The 19,042-nt window shown below is 36.4% G+C and overlaps 1 pseudogene; it reads right to left on the bottom strand.

The window, feature by feature from the left end:
• Nucleotides 1-1,269: 1,269 nt before the first annotated feature.
• LOC120217045 lies at nucleotides 1,270-12,088 on the bottom strand (annotated as a pseudogene).
• Nucleotides 12,089-19,042: the final 6,954 nt, after the last annotated feature.

Genomic DNA, 19,042 nt, shown 5'->3' on the forward strand with positions numbered 1-19,042 from the left:
GTTGATCATATGAATCCGATAGACTTTGAAGTAGAAGTTCAGCACGTTCTTGTTCTCCTATTTTACAGCTTAAGGATGTAAGCTGAGAAAATAAAGTGTTCAGTGTATTTAAGTGCTCCGTCACTGAAGTAGATTCTGGCATACGGAGAGTGTACAATTTTCTCTTAAGGAAAATTTTATTGTGCAACGATTTGGCCTCGTACAGTTTGGTGAGATGATCCCATATCTCCTTAGCTGTCTTCTTCTCCTCGATACTTGACAATACTTCATCTGCTAATGCTAGATGAAAGTTTGCTATAGCATTTCCGTCCATTTCGATCCATTTGTTGTCGTCTGTGAAATCTACTGGCCTTTAGCTGATAGCTCCTAGACAACCGTCTTTCCTCAGGATAGCCTTCATTTTCAATTTCCACAATGAGAAATTTCTCCCATTGAACTTTTCAATATCAAATTTCGTTGTCATTGCTTCGTTTACGGATAGCTCCCACTATTTCACTATCGCGAATAGTTCTCTGGAACCTTCAAAGAATGGGTAATAACTTCTTACTTTCTTATGTTGGAGGATCCACCTTTTGGTGGCAACCACAAAGACAATAAGCAGATATTACACACTCTAATCTAGCTCGGATACCAATTGTTGCGGAAGACGGCTATCGGATAGAGCAAAATCGCAACTGATAATTTGAGAAAATAAAAATGAAGATAAAAAAGAGACATAAATTTACGTGGAAAACCCCTAAATAAAATAGGGTAAAAACCACGGGCAACGGTAGAAGAATTTCACTATGAGAAAATAGGACTTACAACCTCTCTCGATCTACCAAGGAGAAAACAATGATAATTCTCTCTCGATAAAAAGGAGAAAACAACTCTCAAGAAACTCTCTAAATTCTCTCTAGTATTGGAAGAAAGCTAGAATGTTTTGGGATGGTTTTGAAGCTAAATGAGCTAGGGTATTTATAGTTGAAACTTAAGGACTAATCTTATAAATACCCTAAATTACAATGACTAAAATTAATTATCCCATTACCCAATTTCAATAAAAATTAGGTGCCTAATTTTTAACTTTGACAAAGCATCATTTGGTGCCTAATTTGATGTCTAAATTATTTGACTTTTAACCCCTCATATATTTATTTAGTAAACAAATAATAACAGAAAAACCATTTTAACCCCACTGTCAAATTACATCCCATGTGCAGGTGCTGATAAACCAAGTCATCCCCACTGGTTCCTGATGACTGCACCAGAATCTGACTGATCACTATTCCCCGTCTTCAGACCAACTGGAATTTTTTTCACTTCTTAGTCAAAGACAAAAAAAAAAATCATGTTTTCTTTTTTACCATCATATGTATGTATTTACATATTATAACCACGGTAAATATAGTAGTATAGTAAAACCACCTTTGTCATTGAAGATGCCCTCATCTTTGATTAGAAGTTTCCTTTTGTTGTCTCAGTGGCCGCCACTGCCAGTTCCAGCAGTTTTCGCTACTAACTCGAAATCATTCCTTCGTATTCATCGGCGGTATCCCCATCGTCTTCGTTATCTTGAGCCTGATCCGGGTTTTCCCTGTCAGCTTCTTCTTCCATCAATGCCGCCGCCTGACGTACGACTTCTTGCTGCAGTGGCCATTGCTGTTCCGGCCGTACCAGTTGTGGGCCTTGTGGCACCATCGTGCTTTCGGGCTTGGATAACTTCTCTTTGTAAAGAGCATCCAGCTGGTGGAAATATGGGCATGTCTTTGAATCTTCGGGCCTCATCTTGTTGTTTTCTTTTACTTTCTTGTAGTATTTGTTGATGTTTTCCCATTTCTCTTTGCATCTCTTCGAGCTCCGATTATATCCAAGATTTCTCATGGCGGATTAGATCTCCTCCCAAAGAGGACCCTTCGTTCCATTATCTTGACACTTGATGTTAAGATTGGTTCTAAGCTTTATAAGAATATCGATTTCAGCTTTTGGCCATCTTGAAGGACTTGGTGAAAGTGAAACAGGAACCACATTATAATAATTATTATTATTCCCTCCAGTATTGAAATTCAAGGCTTCGGTTGGCGGCGGTTGTTGTTTCGGCGGCTGCAAAGGTGGCGGAGAAAGCGATAATGGTACAGACATCGTCTTCACCGGAGGAGGAGGTGGTTCTGGTGGAGAATTCTCTTGTCGTGGCACCTGCACCGTTTCCGGTACTTGCTATCCGGATATCTTTTGCAAGAACGTAAGCACAGCAGCGTCTTTGGCAGCTGCCTTGGATCTTTCCTGGACTAAAATCTCGTGTTCTTTATTGATCCCAGCCATTTCATGAATCCTCCAAGCTTCTTCTCGAGCCATCCTTTTCTGCTCGTATTTCTCTATGGTCACCAAGAACTTGTTCTGCAGCTCCTCTTGCTTATCAATCACCTCCTTGGTCAGCCTCTTGAAAAACTCCTTCCATTTCCTCTTCTTCCCATACTAATCGTCGTTGGACGTGGTCGAAGAGGAGGTGGAAGTCGAGAAAAGATTCGACGATAGATTAAACAAACAAGGATTCGTAGAATGCATAGGAACCGCCTTGGTCGAAATGTTAGGGTTCATTACCGGTACAATGGAGTTGTTTGTGTGAGGAACATCCGATATCGGCGTTGGAGTATGAGGCTTTGGAGTTGACAACGATCGGAGTGAATGAAAATTATTGTTTTGAAAGGCTTCTAATTGATCAAAGAAACGGTAAGTCTTGGCCTTGCTTGCTCGGCCATCTTTGGTTCTGTTGTGGTACTTGTTAACATTCTCGAATTTCTCTTTGCATTTCTTGGCACTTCGACGATAACCAAGCTCAGCTAGTTTCCTGATAAAAACAGCTTTATTTTCTCTTGTGACAAATCAATCTCAAATTCGGCAATGGAATAGAATATGGGTTTACAAAGGCACTTTGGGACATTAATAAAAGAGAAAAACAGCCCCCGTGGGCACTCACAAGAAAGTAAAAGATCTAAGTAGCTAAGATCACATGGGAAACTCACAACCCATGTGGGCTAAACTCACGATATAATGCTTTGGAAATAAATAATTCACGAAATAACGTTCTCCCAAGATTAATTGATGAAGTAGGGTGAATTGCACAGTTGGCCGTAGGTCGCCATGCCTTCCGGGCGACCTACGACGTGGCTTCCGACGAGGGTCGTGTGCATGAGAATGATCGTGTGCATGGGACATGCACAACCCAACCATAGGTCGCCAAGCACTCCCAGCGACCTACAAGGTCGCCATGCACTCCCAGCGACCTTGTAGGTTGCCAAGCAATCCCGGCGACCAAGCTAGTAGGTCGCCATGCACGCCCAGCGACCTTATAGGTCGCCATGCATGCCCGGCGTCCAACGTTCTGCCGCCTGCTGCTCTGTTTTGGTGCTTTGCATGGGCCATGCACGTGGCATGATAGGTAGCCATACAATCCTCTCCTCGCGTGTGATTCCACTTGCAGCTGCTCAGGAGAACCTATTCCTCCTGCTCCTCGCGTGATTCCTCTTACATCTGCTCAGGAGACCTCATGCATGCAGCTGTAATAGCTGTATTATTGCAGCATGATTTGAGCTGCAAAGTGTCATAGCTTCGTGCCCTAGCTTCGAGCCCCCTCATGCCATAGCTTTGAGACTGTCCACTCTTGTTATCATAGTTGTATTGGTGTAGCATAAAATCAGCTGTTGCATGCAGCAATTAGTGTTGTATTATTGCAGCGTTCAACGGTTGAAAAATTTACAGCCTTCAACGTGAATTATACAGCTCAAATTGATTGCAGCTTACCAACCGTGCAAAGATCATTATATATTGGATATGAGGGGTTTAGGGTAGAATCATAAGAAAGAAAGAAAATTTGGCGAGAGAAAGAAAATGAAAGGAAAAGAAGAAGAAGAGGAAATGAAGATAAAGGCTCAAACATCGTTCGTGAGGTAATTTTTAATTTTTTAATTTAGTTTTATTAATATGAAATTATGAAATAATTAGTTTGTTAGTTTAGGGTTTAGGATAAAACAGAAATTTAGTTAATTAGTTTGTTAGTATAAATTATTAGTTTGTTAGTTTAAGTTATATTATATTAATTTGTTAGTTTAAGTTATATATTAGATTATATAAAAAATTAGTTAATTAGTTTCTTTGTTTAAGTTATTAAATGTAAAAAATATTTAATTAATTTGTTAGTGTGTTTAAACGTATATTAGGTTGTTTGTTGAAGTTTAAGTTAAAATATTAAAAAAGTTAATTAGTGCTTAATTAGTTTGTTAGTTTGTTATTTTAACTAAATTATATTATAATAAAGAAATAGTTTATTAGTTTAAGTTATATTATAATATATTAGATTATATAAATTTAATTTTTTTAATTTATTGTTGTTTAAAGAAATAATTTTTTTTACACGTACAGAGCATTATTCCACAACATTTTTCCACGTACATATTGATTCAAAGAAAGAAACAATAAAGGAAAGGAAATGAGCAACAAATTTTTCACGATTGTCCATTATAATGGACAGATTATGGAAAATGAGATCGGAGTAGTTTTTCAGTATGAAAAACCAATAAATTTGATGTTCAAAAAAGACATCACATTTATAAAATGAAGCATAAGATAGAAAGAAAAATTTGAGTTGCAGTTGATGGTTTGAGGAGCTGACATACAGGTTCCCGAACAGTTTTATGGCACTATTGGAAAGTGTAAATGAAGTCGGGGGGACATCTGCAACAGAAGAGTATGAGACGAGAAACATACCGGAATTGGTTGTTGATATTGACGCTGAAAATCGATGGGAGAAATTCATGATGATTCAACCGAAGATGAAGAAACCGAAGAACCCGTTTTGGGCGGCGACAAAAATATTTTTGGTGGAGGTGCAATTGATGAAGTTCCGGCACCGTATGAAGCTACTCCTCACATGTACAAGATAGACTATGATGAGATGAGGGCACCTGAATTACCAGACATGTCACATTTACCTCCATACCAAATGACTGAATCATTCAATAATTCTGGTGAATTTTCAGTTGGGGTGCAATTCAGAGGAAAAAATGAAGCTACCCTGGCGATTAAAGAGTACTGCATAAAATGCCATGTTGATATCCATGTTGCAGAGTCCAACCAGAAAACCCTATACGCGAAGTGTGTAAAATATGGCCTAGAGTGCAAGTGGAAGATCAGAGTGTCGAAAAATCAAAGGCACGATGTTTGGGTCATCACAAGGTACAATGGTCTGCACACATGTTTGTGAAACTTCATCGAACAAGACCACCGACTATTGGACTCCGATGTAATATGTGAATACGTGAAGGCGATGGTTGAAAAGGATCCAAGGATATCTTGTTCAGTGTTAGCTGCATCTATTCGAAGCCAATTTGGATATCAAGTAAAATATGGCAAGGTATGGAATGCGAAGATGAAGGCAATGAAGCTGACGTATGGAGATTGGGATACATCGTACAATGAGCTACCACATTTGCTACAAGCAATGAAGCGATTTATCCCAGAAACCATAGTGAAGTCTCAAACCATGCCCGCATATGACGAAGAAAGTCAACTTCTGCCAGGGAAGAAAATATTTCATAGACTATTTTGGGCATCCAAGGCATGTATTGAAGGATTTCCATTTTGCAAACGTATGATCCAAGTAGATGGTACGTGGTTGTATGGTCAATATAGGCATGTAATTTTGATGGCAGTTGCTCAAGATGGTGAGCGAAATATCTTCCCAATTACATTCGCCATTGTTGAGGGAGAGACAACAGAGGCTTGGGATTTCTTTCTGACCAATCTACGTCAATATGTCGTTCGTGAAGATGGAGTTTGCTTGATATCTGATAGAGGAATGGGTATTTTGGCGGCAATTGAACGACCAGAAGTCGTTGGATACCTCCGTATGCATATTCGACATTTTGTATCCGTCATATTGGCAAGAATAGTATCGACCAATTTCATAACACACACATTCGTAGCGAGATAGTCAGCATGGGTAAGTTTTATTTTCAACATTTGTGCATTTTTTACATGGTTTTTTAATTGCGGTTTAACACAGTATATTATGAAACAGGATACGAACTACGTCGACCAAATTTTGGCAAGAGATTGGAGAATTTGAAGGTATTTTACGATGATCAGTGTGTTTGGAAGTGGGCTTCAAAAATACCGCGGGAAAAATGGTCACAAGCATACGATGAAGGTCGGAGATACGGACATATGACCACAAACCTTGCTGAGGCCATTAATTCGGTACTAAAAGGTACACGCCATCTCCCAGTTGCGAGTGTGATGAAAGAGACGTACTTTAGATTGGCTAAAGTTTGGTCGGACAAAGGCAAAGAAATAGAGAGTCTTATAAATAGAGGTAAAACTTGGGCTCATACAGTGGTGGAATCAATGGAAGCAAATGAGCGATTGGCAACATCAATGGTTGTTCATAATTTCGATCGAGTTGGTCATACTTTTGTCGTGTCATACATACGCCGTAACGTCGGAGGAAAAGACCAAACATTTAGAGTTGATTTACGACAGAAATGGTGTGATTGTGGTTGTTTTCAGGCATGGAAATATCCATGTGCTCATGCAGTCGTTGCATGTATGTATGCTGGTGTAAGCGCATACACTTATGTTGATGAGTGCTTTCACCTACGTAGGATATTAAATGTCTACAGCTATGCATTCAGACAAATACCGAATGAATCATATTGGCCCATAAAAGATCATGACGAATGGCTGCCAAATCCAATGCTTCGCAGAAGTCCAAAGGGTCGACCTGAGTCCACTCGTATTCATACCAGTATGGATTTCCATGCTAGAGAGAGAGGTCAAGCAAAGAGATGCGGATTATGTAGGGGTGAAGGCCATTCAAAAAACAATTGTCCTAATTTACCAAGATGTAGGCCTCATCATTAGTAATGATATATGTATTTCTATGAATTTCTATGTATTTATAAGATTTAGTAATGATTAGTAATGATGAAATTATTATTAATATTTAATGATTTGATAGTAATGATTTAGTAATGATTAGTAATAATGAAATTATTATTAATATTTAATGATTTGATATTAATGATTTAGTAATGATTAGTAATAATGAAATTATTATTAATTTTTAATGATTTGATAGTAATGATTAGTAATAATGAAATTATTATTAATTTTTAATGATTTGATAGTAATGATTAGTAATAATGAAATTATTATTAATTTTTAATGATTTGATAGTAATGATTAGTAATAATGAAATTATTATTAATTTTTAATGATTTGATAGTAATGATTAGTAATAATGAAATTATTATTAATTTTTAATGATTTGATAGTAATGATTTAGTAATGATTAGTAATAATGAAATTATTATTAATATTTAATGATTTGATATTAATGATTTAGTAATGATTAGTAATAATGGAATTATTATTAATTTTTAATAATTTGATAGTAATGATTAGTAATAATGAAATTATTATTAATTTTTAATGATTTGATAGTAATGATTTAGTAATGATTAGTAATAATGAAATTATTATTAATTTTTAATGATTTGATAGTAATGATTAGTAATAATGAAATTATTATTAATTTTTAATGATTTGATAGTAATGATAGTAATGATTAGTAACAATGAAATTATTATTAATATTTAATGATTTGATATTAATGATTTAGTAATGATTAGTAATAATGAAATTATTATTAATTTTTAATGATTTGATAGTAATGATTAGTAATAATAATTTATTATTAATATTTAATGATTTGATATTAATGATTTAGTAATGATTTGATAGTAATGATTTACGACTTGAACAATGAACAATGTTTGGTTCAATTAACCATATTTTCGTTACATAACTAGTAATGAAATTATAATAATGATTTGATACTAAAAATCATTATAAATATGTCGAATTTGTTAAGGTTTGAAAAAACTAGTCTAATGTCAATATTAAATTTGTAAAAAATAACAAACTAGTTTACAATTGTTGCCGATGTCGGGGTGTTGTTGAATGATAATGTTGGGGCGGACGTCTGATGCGTTGTGGCCGTTGCGGTTGCTCAGGAGTATGGTACCCATCCTCCTCATTCGTTGGGGGCATTTGAACTGACATGTGTTCAAAGTCATACGTCGACGAAAACATGGGAGAGTAGATGGATGCATCAGGCTGCACAAACTCTGGTATGTATGCATCGCCGAACGGTTGTGGTGCGCTATTATCCACATCGGTCATTTCTGCTTCAGGTTGTTGAGATGAACTCCCACTCCCACTTGGTAGAGAGTATTCAGCTTTACCAAATCTTTTCTTAAACCTCAAAAATTATCGTCGCTCTACAATTGTTTTCAAGAATGGCTTTCCATTATCCAAAAAATAAGCAAGGTAAGCCGAAGTCTCAAAATTAAAGTCGTCGTCTTGAATGTCGTCAAGAGTTGGCATGAATGAAGCCCTATTGTTCCAAGCATTAATGTAGGTTGCATGCTTCTCAACCCAATTAACATTTTCTTTACGACGATCATCAAATCTGTGCAGCTGGTCATGCGTCTCAACCCAATTCACCTGACGACGACCATCTAAAATTTGGAGGAGGTCATGATCCCATGGACTCCGCGGAATAGGTTGGTGGAAGTGGAATTGCCTCAACACTCTATCCCCAAATTGGATCTCAACAAACGCAAAATTGATCAATGGTGTAACAGCACACCAATATTGAAACCCATCTAAAATATCGTGCGGTATCAACGCAAGTATTTCTTCATTCATGTATGGTCTCCAATTAAACTGTAAAATTACAAAAACAATAAAATTTATTTAAATCAAATAATATAGTTAATTTAAATAATAATTAAAAATAACAGATTATACATACCTCCTTTTTTGCCTTAATGTCGATCTTCAGCCTGAACTCTTTAATGTTGTTGTGCACCAACCCCGTGCCTTCAATTTTATGCCTCCATCTGTATATCAATCAAAACAAAAATATGGTCATTTTTATTTTATAATTAATATTTTATATTAAAATAGAGAATTCATAGCAAGCGGAAAGTCAACCACAGTCTGACTAATCGGTGTCAGAAACGGAAGTCTATGCCAAGCCCATGACTGTAGCAGCAACAAACATCCATCGATTTCTGCTATATTATTATCATTCACGACTAATGACACCTTGCACATCTCACGATACAAGAACGCCAATATCGCCGATCCCCAGCTATATTGCCTACTATTCTCAAAATTTCTTAAAAAAAGAAGATATTGAGTGTGAACATAACTACCAGATTTATCCGGCATTAAAATACCCCCAATCAACTGTAATATATATGCTCGTGTTGCATATATAATTTCGTGCTCCGTACTATTTGGTTGAAGCTGAAATTCATTCTTCAACCATGACAACCTCACACGCCACCCTTTACACTCTGGTGGTACGGGCGTTTTCCCAAGAAACAAGCTACAAAATTGTGCCACATTATTAAACTCATGTGACATTACCACTGGCATCCCATTTGTTTGGACCCCGAGTTGCAATGCCACATCCTCCAGAGCTATCGTACATTCGCCACACGGCAAATGAAACGTGTGCGTTTCTGGTCTCCAACGCTCAATCAAGGCACTGATCAAACCTGGGACCAACTTGTAATCTCGCACAAATGTTACAAACCAAAATCCAGCCTCCTGCAAGTTTTCTTCTACCAATCTGTGTGGCTTGGGCACTTTATGTAGCTGAAGACAAAGGACTCGCTGCTCGTCCTCCTGCAATTAAATATTTCAAAAAATTTATCACAATCATAAAATAATATTCAAATATTTATTAATTATAATTCATTAAACAAATATTTTATTCACCATTATTCCCAAATGACTTGAAATATGTTCATTGTAGTCTCAGCAGTGGAATTTGGTCAGCCATTGGAATGAATCTGTAAAAAAAGTAAACAACAATATTTAAAAATTCATTTAATATAACTAATATAATCTAACTAACTAACTATTTTACAACACAACAAAAAAATTTAATATAATAACTTATAATATATTAAACTAATAACTAACAAACTAAACTTTTTAAAATATAAGTTAAACGTAAATTTTCCCTTAAACAACTAATAAACTATTCTTTAATATAACTTTAACTATTCTTTAATATAACGTTAACTAATAAACTATTCTTTAATATAAATTAAACTAATAAATGATTTTTAATTATAATTTACTACTAAAAAACTAATTAACTAATTTTTTTATATAATATAAATTCAACAAACAAATATAACTTAACTATTTAACTAACACAAACTAATTACATATTTTTTATATATAACTAACGACTAACAAACTAACTAAATATTTTTATTAATATGTAACTATCAAACATGCTAATTAAATAATTTTTTATTTCTATATGATATAACTTAAACTAACAAACTAATTAACTAATTTTTTGTTTTACCCTAATTTATAATAATAAACTAATTAACTAATAATTTATAACAATAAACTAATTTAAATAATTATTCTTTTATATAACTTAAACTAATAAACTATTTTTTATTATAATAAAACTTAAACTACTAATAAACTAATTTTTTATATAATATAAATTCAACAACCAAAATATAACTTAACTATTTAACTAACTACAAACTAATTAAATATTAGACTAACTAACACACTAATTAATTATTTTTTTAATATATAACCATCAAACAAACAAATTAAATAATTAACTAAAATTTTGTTTTAACTTAAACCATAAACTAACAAACTAATAATTTAAAATAATAAACTAATTAAAATAATTAAAAAAAACTTACCTCGATGTTGTGCTCTCTCTTTCTTCTTCCTCCTCTTTTCTCTGCTATCTTCTCCTTTGCTATTTTCTCCCTTTCTTTCTCTCTTAATTGTTTCACTCATTAACCCCATCCATCCAATATATAATACAACAACCGGACATACTTTGCTTCAATTATAGGTGGTCGAGTCATTCACGTTCACGGGCTGCAATAATGCAGCAATAAGTGCTGCAATAATGCAGCTGATTTCACGCTGCATGGGAGCAGAGGCGCAGAGGCAGCAGAGCACGTGAGAGCTTGGGGCGAAGGCATAGGTCGTTGGGATCCCTTGGCGACCTACAATGTCGCTGGGATGCCCTGGCGACCTACAATATCGCTGGGATTCCCTGGCGACCTACCCACGTTGCCATGCTCCTTGCCATGCTGCCACCAGACCCATGCCACGTTGCCATGCCGCCATGCACAACCATGCAGAGACTCCAAGCTCGCCCAGACCCATGCCACGTTGCCATGCCGCCATGCACAGCCATGCAGAGACTCCAAGCTCGCCCGGATGCCATGGCGACCTCCAAGCTCGCCCGGATGCCATGGCGACCTACGGCAACACTGTGGAGATCACTCCATTTGAGCAATTAATCTGGAGAGATCATTATTTCGTGAAATAAACAATTTGAGAGCATTATCTCGTTGATTTTGTCATGTTAGAAGTATATGTAGACATTTATTAGGCTGACAATGGACAAAAAGCTATTACAAATCATCTCTGAAATCACCATAATTATCACCATCTGGGCTTTTTCTGTGTAAAACTTTAAGTTTTAAGTGCTTGAAAGAAACCTAAGTTGAAATCGATTCTCAGTCTGTAAAGCACTGAATTCCATGAAACGAAAAACTGAATTCCACTTTCTCGGATTCCGAGAAAAATGATCAATACTAGTATATATCCTATGAAGCTATGCACTGTATCTTAAGATAGAAACCTAAGCTAAGCTTGGAAATCAAAATCCATGCATGATCAGCTGAACAGATGGATTAAATTCTCCATCCAATGAAGCAAATACCAAAGAAAAATAAAAACGAAATATAGCTCACCTGGAAACCTCTTCCCACAATGGACCTTTGGGGATCGAGTCCCGGAATACAGAATACATGTCGGAACGTATCTTTAACAAAGCTAAAGTCTCTTGCCTCGGCCATCGGTTTCCTCCAAAACTCCGGCCACCTTCATTGACCCGACCTTTTTCTTCTTCACCTTCACTTCCGTCATGGATTCCAGGCACCGTTGCTGCTTGGGCAGAGCCTTCTACCATAGTTGAGTCCCCCATCACAGGAGTCTCCCTTGGCAATTTCAGCACCAAAAAAGGAAAGGAAAATAAAACAAATAGTACAACAATTAGCGCAAGGTTAATATTATCAATAGGGTTTTATGTAAGATAGATATATGATGAATTTATTTTAGTTTTTAGTATGGATCTGCCTGTCAATCTCAACCCCTCAATAAATAAAATGAAATGAAATAACACGCAATTTGCAAAAAATAATTTTTTTTGTAATGTTTAATTTACATGGGACCTTACAGCTATTTTTCGCTTTTGCTGATGGAAAAAAAAACAAATGATTATTTGGATTCTTATAGTAAATAAATATAAAAAGAGGGAAGAAGATAGATGAATTATAAATAAAAAATAGGGATAAATATATTTGTATTAATTTTATAAAAAAATAGTAAAAGAAAATTTATTAGTAACAACGGCTACGGTTATGGCTACAGACATCGAAGATGGGAAAAATGAGTTGGAGGTAAGGCCTGTAGGTCAGCTTCACTTTTTATGACGTTTCAAAATTAAATTGTCGTTGCAACACCTAAGACTGAAATTACTAATAGCCCCTTGCTCGTATCTCGTTGTTTAATGTGTATTTTTTTACTATATTCTTTTTAATTTATAGATAATCGGTATCCATAAACATGAATGTTAAAATAAAGTCATTTAAAGGCGAAAGAATAAGTGGTAAATTTAAAAATATTTTAAAAGTGAATACATATATTAATGATATTAGATTTCTATATATAGAGTAGGTATAAATAAAATTTTAAAATAAACATAATCAAAATAATATAAATAATTAATTAAATAAAATTTAAATTTTAAAACACATCCACAAATATACGGATTCAAATAGGAAAATTCCCTCCCTACTCGACACCATTATCTTGCTGAGTAAAATTCAATATAAATTTGAAATACCTTCAATTTAGAATTTACAATATTAAATTTAAATAAGACAAATTTTAGTTTTCATTTCGAGAGAATTGTACATATTACTCCTTTAACAGATCGTTAAATTAATAACGGAATATCTTATCGATCCATCTTCCAACCTAATTTTTTAAGTAATAAAAGTATCATAAATATACTTGGAGGTATAGAATTTTGACTTCCATCAATTTTTAATTAATATTTTTTTCTTATGGCTTGAAACGAACCCCACAATTCACAAATAGTTGAGGGACTAATTTGTATTAAGAGAAGAAATTAAATAATGTGTAGTTGAACCCTCAAAGGGTGAAAATGCCATATCTCACGTTTTCTACTTAATTATTGATATAGATATTAACAAATTGAAATAGGCGTGCACCATATTCTTGTATGTATAAAAAAGAAAACGGGACCCAATAATCAATATGACATTATAACCATAATATATGCTGGATTATTATTATTTTTTTTGGTAAAACTGAAACAACTAGAAAGTCTAGAATAATTAGAAATTAGACAATCCTTATTCAAGATATCATAAAGCTTCTCATGTGTTTCCTCGTACTCTGTTATTCCAATCCTTGAACCATAGGCCATAGCAGCAAGTCTATCAGCGACGGTATTCTGCTCGTGTCGAATATGCCAGGGCGTTACGTTCCAATCACAATCCTGGAGCTGATAAATAGGCTCGACCAAAGCATGACCAAGTAAAACCTCGGATGAATGGTTCCAAATCCTTGTAACTTCAATATTATATGTTTCCACTTCAACATAGCGAAACCCAAGTCTCCAAGCAAAAGCTAGGATATCATGAACGCCCCCAAAGCTCAACAACGAGGACCGAACATCTACCCAAAGTACGAGAGAATCCATAAATTCAATTACCTTGTGAATTCTGCAGTAAACCACCCGTGGATACCGTGTTATCACTTGTTCGGACTGCCCCGTCCGAGTTCGCATTGATCCACCCCGAAGCAGGTCTTATCCACGTTAATCGAGTATTTGCCACTACTATCCCGGTGTTCTCAAGTACAACAGCTGTCGTATATGTTAGATTTGTCTAGAAATTAAGTTGACAAGTTGGAAATTTCATCTTGGTTGGTGGCCAACTTATTGGAAATTTCATCTTGGTTGGTGGCCAAACTTTAAACATGTGAATTTCATATTTGGTGGCTAACTTGTACACATTGGAAAATTCTTTGGTAGGTGGCCAAACTTTGAACATATTGTTCTTGAAACTCAACTATAAATAGGCCTAAGTATTTCCATTAGAAATCATCCCAAAAACAAGTTCCCTCTTCCTCTTGTATTCTTCATTCTCTCACTTTGGGAATTCCAAAGAATTCCATTTGTTGTAATATTGGCGATATAGTGAAGTTATCATCCGGTGTGGTGCCCGAGGAGTAGACGATATTCTCGTCGAACCTTGTAAATTTGGTGTGTTCTCTCCTTTATTGTTTTTTTATTCGGTTCTTTTCCATTATGTTTCAATATTCAATAGTTTGACAGGTTTATCCGCTGTGCAACCTTTGGTGGTTTTAATCTTGACATTTTAGGTCAATTTTAAAACTACGTTCGTGTGGGAAATAACCCATTTTCCCCAACAATTGGCATCAGAGCTTCGGTTGAGGTTATCCTGGTGGTTCCGTTGCTGAAAAGATACAGTTCGTGATATTGAATATTGTTCGTTAGAATTAAAATGCCAAAATACGGATCAGTTGAGACATCAAGCTCTTCATCTGGACCGGTGAGGATGGTGATGTCAAATGCAAATTTCTCGGTGGAGTTGTTCGATGGATCCGGTCATTTTGGCATATGGCAAGGCGAGGTGTTAGACGCTTTATTCCAACAAGGTCTAGACATCGCCATTGAGAAAGAAAAGCCCGAATATATGAAGGAGAAAGAATGGGGAACAATCAATCGTTTGGCGTGCAGCACGATTTGATCTTGTCTTTCCAGGGAGCAGAAGTATGGCTACAAGAACGAGACTTCTGCAAGTAAGATGTGGAAAGCTTTGGAGGAAAAATTCCTGAAGAAAAGCTCTCAGAATCGTCTCCACATGAAGAAAAGATTGTTCAGATTTGATTATCAACCAGGCACCAGTATGAATGAACACATCACTGTGTTCAATGAGCTAGTGGAAGACTTATTGAGCATGGATGAAACCTTCAAAGATGAAGATTTGGCTTTGATGTTGTTGTCATCTCTTCCAGATGAATTTGAGCACCTTGAGACAACGTTACTTCATGGTAAGGATAATGTTACCCTTAAAGATGTAACTGCTGCTTTGTATAGTTATGAACTCAGGAAGAAAACCAAGAAGAAGAGCAAATACGAAGCAGTAGAGGCCATGGTGGCAAGAGGTCTCTCGAAAAGTCAAAAGCCAAAGTGGAGAGGGAGATCAAAGTCGAAGTCCAGACTGGGAAAAGATGAATGTGCCTTTTGTCATGAGAAAGGCCATTGGAAGAAAGATTGTCCGAAGCTGAAGAAGAAAGGAAAAGCTGCTCCAGATGCATGTGTTGCAGAGCATGATGCACATGACTCTGACATATCATTGGTTGCTTCATCAACAACATTCCATTCCAATGAGTGGATATTAGATTCGGGTTGCACCTATCATATGTCCCCTAATCGGGAGTGGTTCTCTGATTTAGTGGAACTAAATGCAGGAGTTGTTTATATGGGCAATGACAATGCATGTAAAACTATTGGGATAGGTTCAATTCGATTGAAGAATCAAGATGGATCAACCAGAGTTCTGACGGATGTCCGATACGTGCCCAGTTTGAAGAAAAATCTCATCTCGTTGGGAGCCGTAGAATCCAAAGGCTCAGTAGTCACTATGAGAGATGGAGTTTTAAAAGTCACATATGGCGCACTTGTGATGATGAAGGGCATCAGGAAAAATAATTTGTATTACTACCAAGGTAGTACAATTATTGGAGCAGTTGCAGCAGCTTCCGGAGGTGATGATTTGGACGCAACACAGTTGTGGCATATGCGGTTGGGACATGCTGGAGAGAAATCCTTGCAAATTCTGGCAAAGAAAGGATTGTTGAAAGGTGCAAAGGCTTGCAAATTGAACTTTTGCGAGCATTGTGTTCTGGGAAAGCATAAGAGAGTGAAGTTTGGCACCACTATACATAATACAAAAGGTATTGTATATTATATTCACTCAGATGTATGGGGTCCTTCAAAGACATCGTCTTTGGGAGGAAAACATTATTTTGTAACTTTTTTAGATGACTTTTCCAGAAGAGTTTGGGTGTATCCGATGAAGTCTAAAGATGAAGTGCTTCAAATTTTCCTGAAATGGAAAAATATGATCGAGAACCAGACTGGTAGAAAGATCAATCATCTTAGGACGGACAATGGAGAGGAATATAAAAGTGACCCATTCTTTGACGTTTGCCATGAGTATGGTATTGTTCGACACTTCACTGTTAGACATACACCACAACAGAATGGGGTGGCAGAGCGTATGAATCGAACACTATTGGAGAAAGTTTGATGTATGTTGTCTAATGCTGGGTTAGGCATGGCATTTTGGGCTGAGGCTGTGACATATGTTGGCTATCTCATCAATCGTCTGCCGTCATCAGCAATAGGAGGAAAAACACCATTGGAGGTATGGTCTGGAAAACCTGCTACTGATTATGATTCCTTACATGTATTTGGATCCACTGCTTATTATCATGTGAAGGAATCCAAGCTTGATCCGAGAGCAAAGAAGGCTCTCTTTATGGGAATCACCCATGGAGTGAAGGGATTCCGCCTTTGGTGTTTAGACACCAAGAAGGTAATTTGTAGCAGAGATGTTACCTTTGATGAATCTGCCCTAGTAAAGAAGGTAACAAGTGAAGATGTCCAGACAAGTAGTACTCCGCAGCAGGTGGAGCATACTCCAAAACAGGTGGAGTTTCAGCAGATGATGATCCAGAAGTTGATGCAGCTGATTCTTCAACTCCAATAGAAGAATCAGAAGATGAAGAGGTTCAAACCCAAGAACCATTGGAGACACAAGAAACACTTGCAGTTACAAGGCCAAGGAGAGAAATTCGTAGACCTGCTCGATTTGTTGATATGGTGGCCTATGCTCTTCCAGTTGTTGATGATGATATCCCTATCACTTACCAAGAAGTAATACAAAGCTTGGAAAGTGATAAGTGGAAAAGTGTCATGGATGAAGAAATACAATCTCTCCAAAAGAACGACACTTGGAAACTGACACAATTATCGAAAGGTAAAAGAGCCATTGGATGCAAGTGGGTATTTGTAAAGAAAGATGGATCTCATAACAAGAAAGATGTTCGCTACAAGGCATGGTTGGTAGCTAAAGGCTACGCTCAAAAGGAGGGAATCGACTACAATGAAGTATTTTCCCCTGTTGTGAAGCATTCCTCCATTAGAATATTGTTGGCCTTGGTAGCACAGTTGAATTTGGAGCTAGCTCAACTTGATGTAAAGACGGCTTTCTTGCACGATGATTTAGAAGAGGAGATCTATATGACTCAGCCAAAAGGATACAAAGATGGTGGTCGTGAGAAATGGGTTTATAAGCTGAACAAATCGCTATATGGATTGAAGCAATCTCCGAGGCAGTGGTACAAGCGATTTGATAGCTTTATGAGGAGGCAAAAGTATACTAGAAGCAAATATGATCATTGTGTGTATTTGCAAAAGCTCAAAGATGGATCTTTCATTTATCTTCTCTTGTACGTTGACGATATGTTGATCGCTTCGAATAGTCAAAAGGAGATAGACAAATTAAAGGCTCAGTTGAATCAAGAGTTTGAGATGAAAGATCTAGGTGAGGCCAAGAAGATTCTTGGTATGGAGATAAGCAGAGATAGACAGAGAGGGAAGCTTTGTTTAACACAAAAGCAATATTTGAGAAAGGTATTACAATGTTTTGGCATGAATGAAAATACCAAACATGTAAGTATCCCATTGGCTTCTCATTTGAAACTTAGTTCTCAATTATCTCCTAAAACTAATGAAGAACGAGTGTATATGGCAAAAGTTCCATATGCTAATGCAGTTGGGAGCTTGATGTATGCAATGGTGTGTACGCATCCTGACATTTCACAAGCAGTTGGAGTTGTGAGCAGGTACATGCATGATCCTGGAGAAGGACATTGGCAAGCTGTGAAATGGATTCTACGGTATCTCCAACAAACCATAGATGTTGGTTTAGTTTTTGAACAGGATGAAGCACTTGGTCAGTGTATGGTTGGATATGTTGATTCCGATTATGCTGGTGATTTGGATAAGTGTCGATCAACTACTGGGTATTTGTTTACTCTTGCTAAAGCCCCAGTAAGTTGGAAGTCTACATTGCAATCTACGGTGGCCTTGTCTACTACAGAGGCATAATACATGGCAGTTTCAGAGGCTGTAAAGGAAGCAATTTGGCTTAACTGTCTCTATTGTGACAGTCAGAGCGCTATTCACTTAGCGAAAAATCAAGTCTACCATTCAAGGACTAAGCATATCGACGTGAGGTATCACTTTGTGCGGGAGATCTTTGAAGAAGGAAAGATTCTACTTCAGAAAATTACGACATCAGAAAATCCTGCAGATATGATGACCAAGGTGGTAACAGTAATCAAGTTCAATCATTGTTTGAACTTGATTAACATCCTGAAAGTATGAACACCTTCGGGTGTGTGGCGCTTGTGAGCGCAATTAGAGGCACTACAAATTTGGGGAGTTGAAGAAGTTGAGTAGGCTTGGTAATTTCAAGCCAAGGTGGAGATTTGTTAGATTTGTCTAGAAATTAAGTTGACAAGTTGGAAATTTCATCTTGGTTGGTGGCCAACTTATTGGAAATTTCATCTTGGTTGGTGGCCAAACTTTGAACATGTGAATTTCATATTTGGTGGCTAACTTGTACACATTGGAAAATTCTTTGGTAGATGGCCAAACTTTGAACATATTGTTCTTGAAACTCAACTATAAATAGGCCTAAGTATTTCCATTATATATCATCCCAAAAACAAGTTC

This window comes from Hibiscus syriacus, unplaced genomic scaffold (genome assembly GCF_006381635.1).
Source record: "Hibiscus syriacus cultivar Baekdansim isolate YM2019G1 unplaced genomic scaffold, ASM638163v2 tig00110177_pilon, whole genome shotgun sequence".
In the NCBI taxonomy this organism is placed as follows: Eukaryota; Viridiplantae; Streptophyta; class Magnoliopsida; order Malvales; family Malvaceae; genus Hibiscus; species Hibiscus syriacus.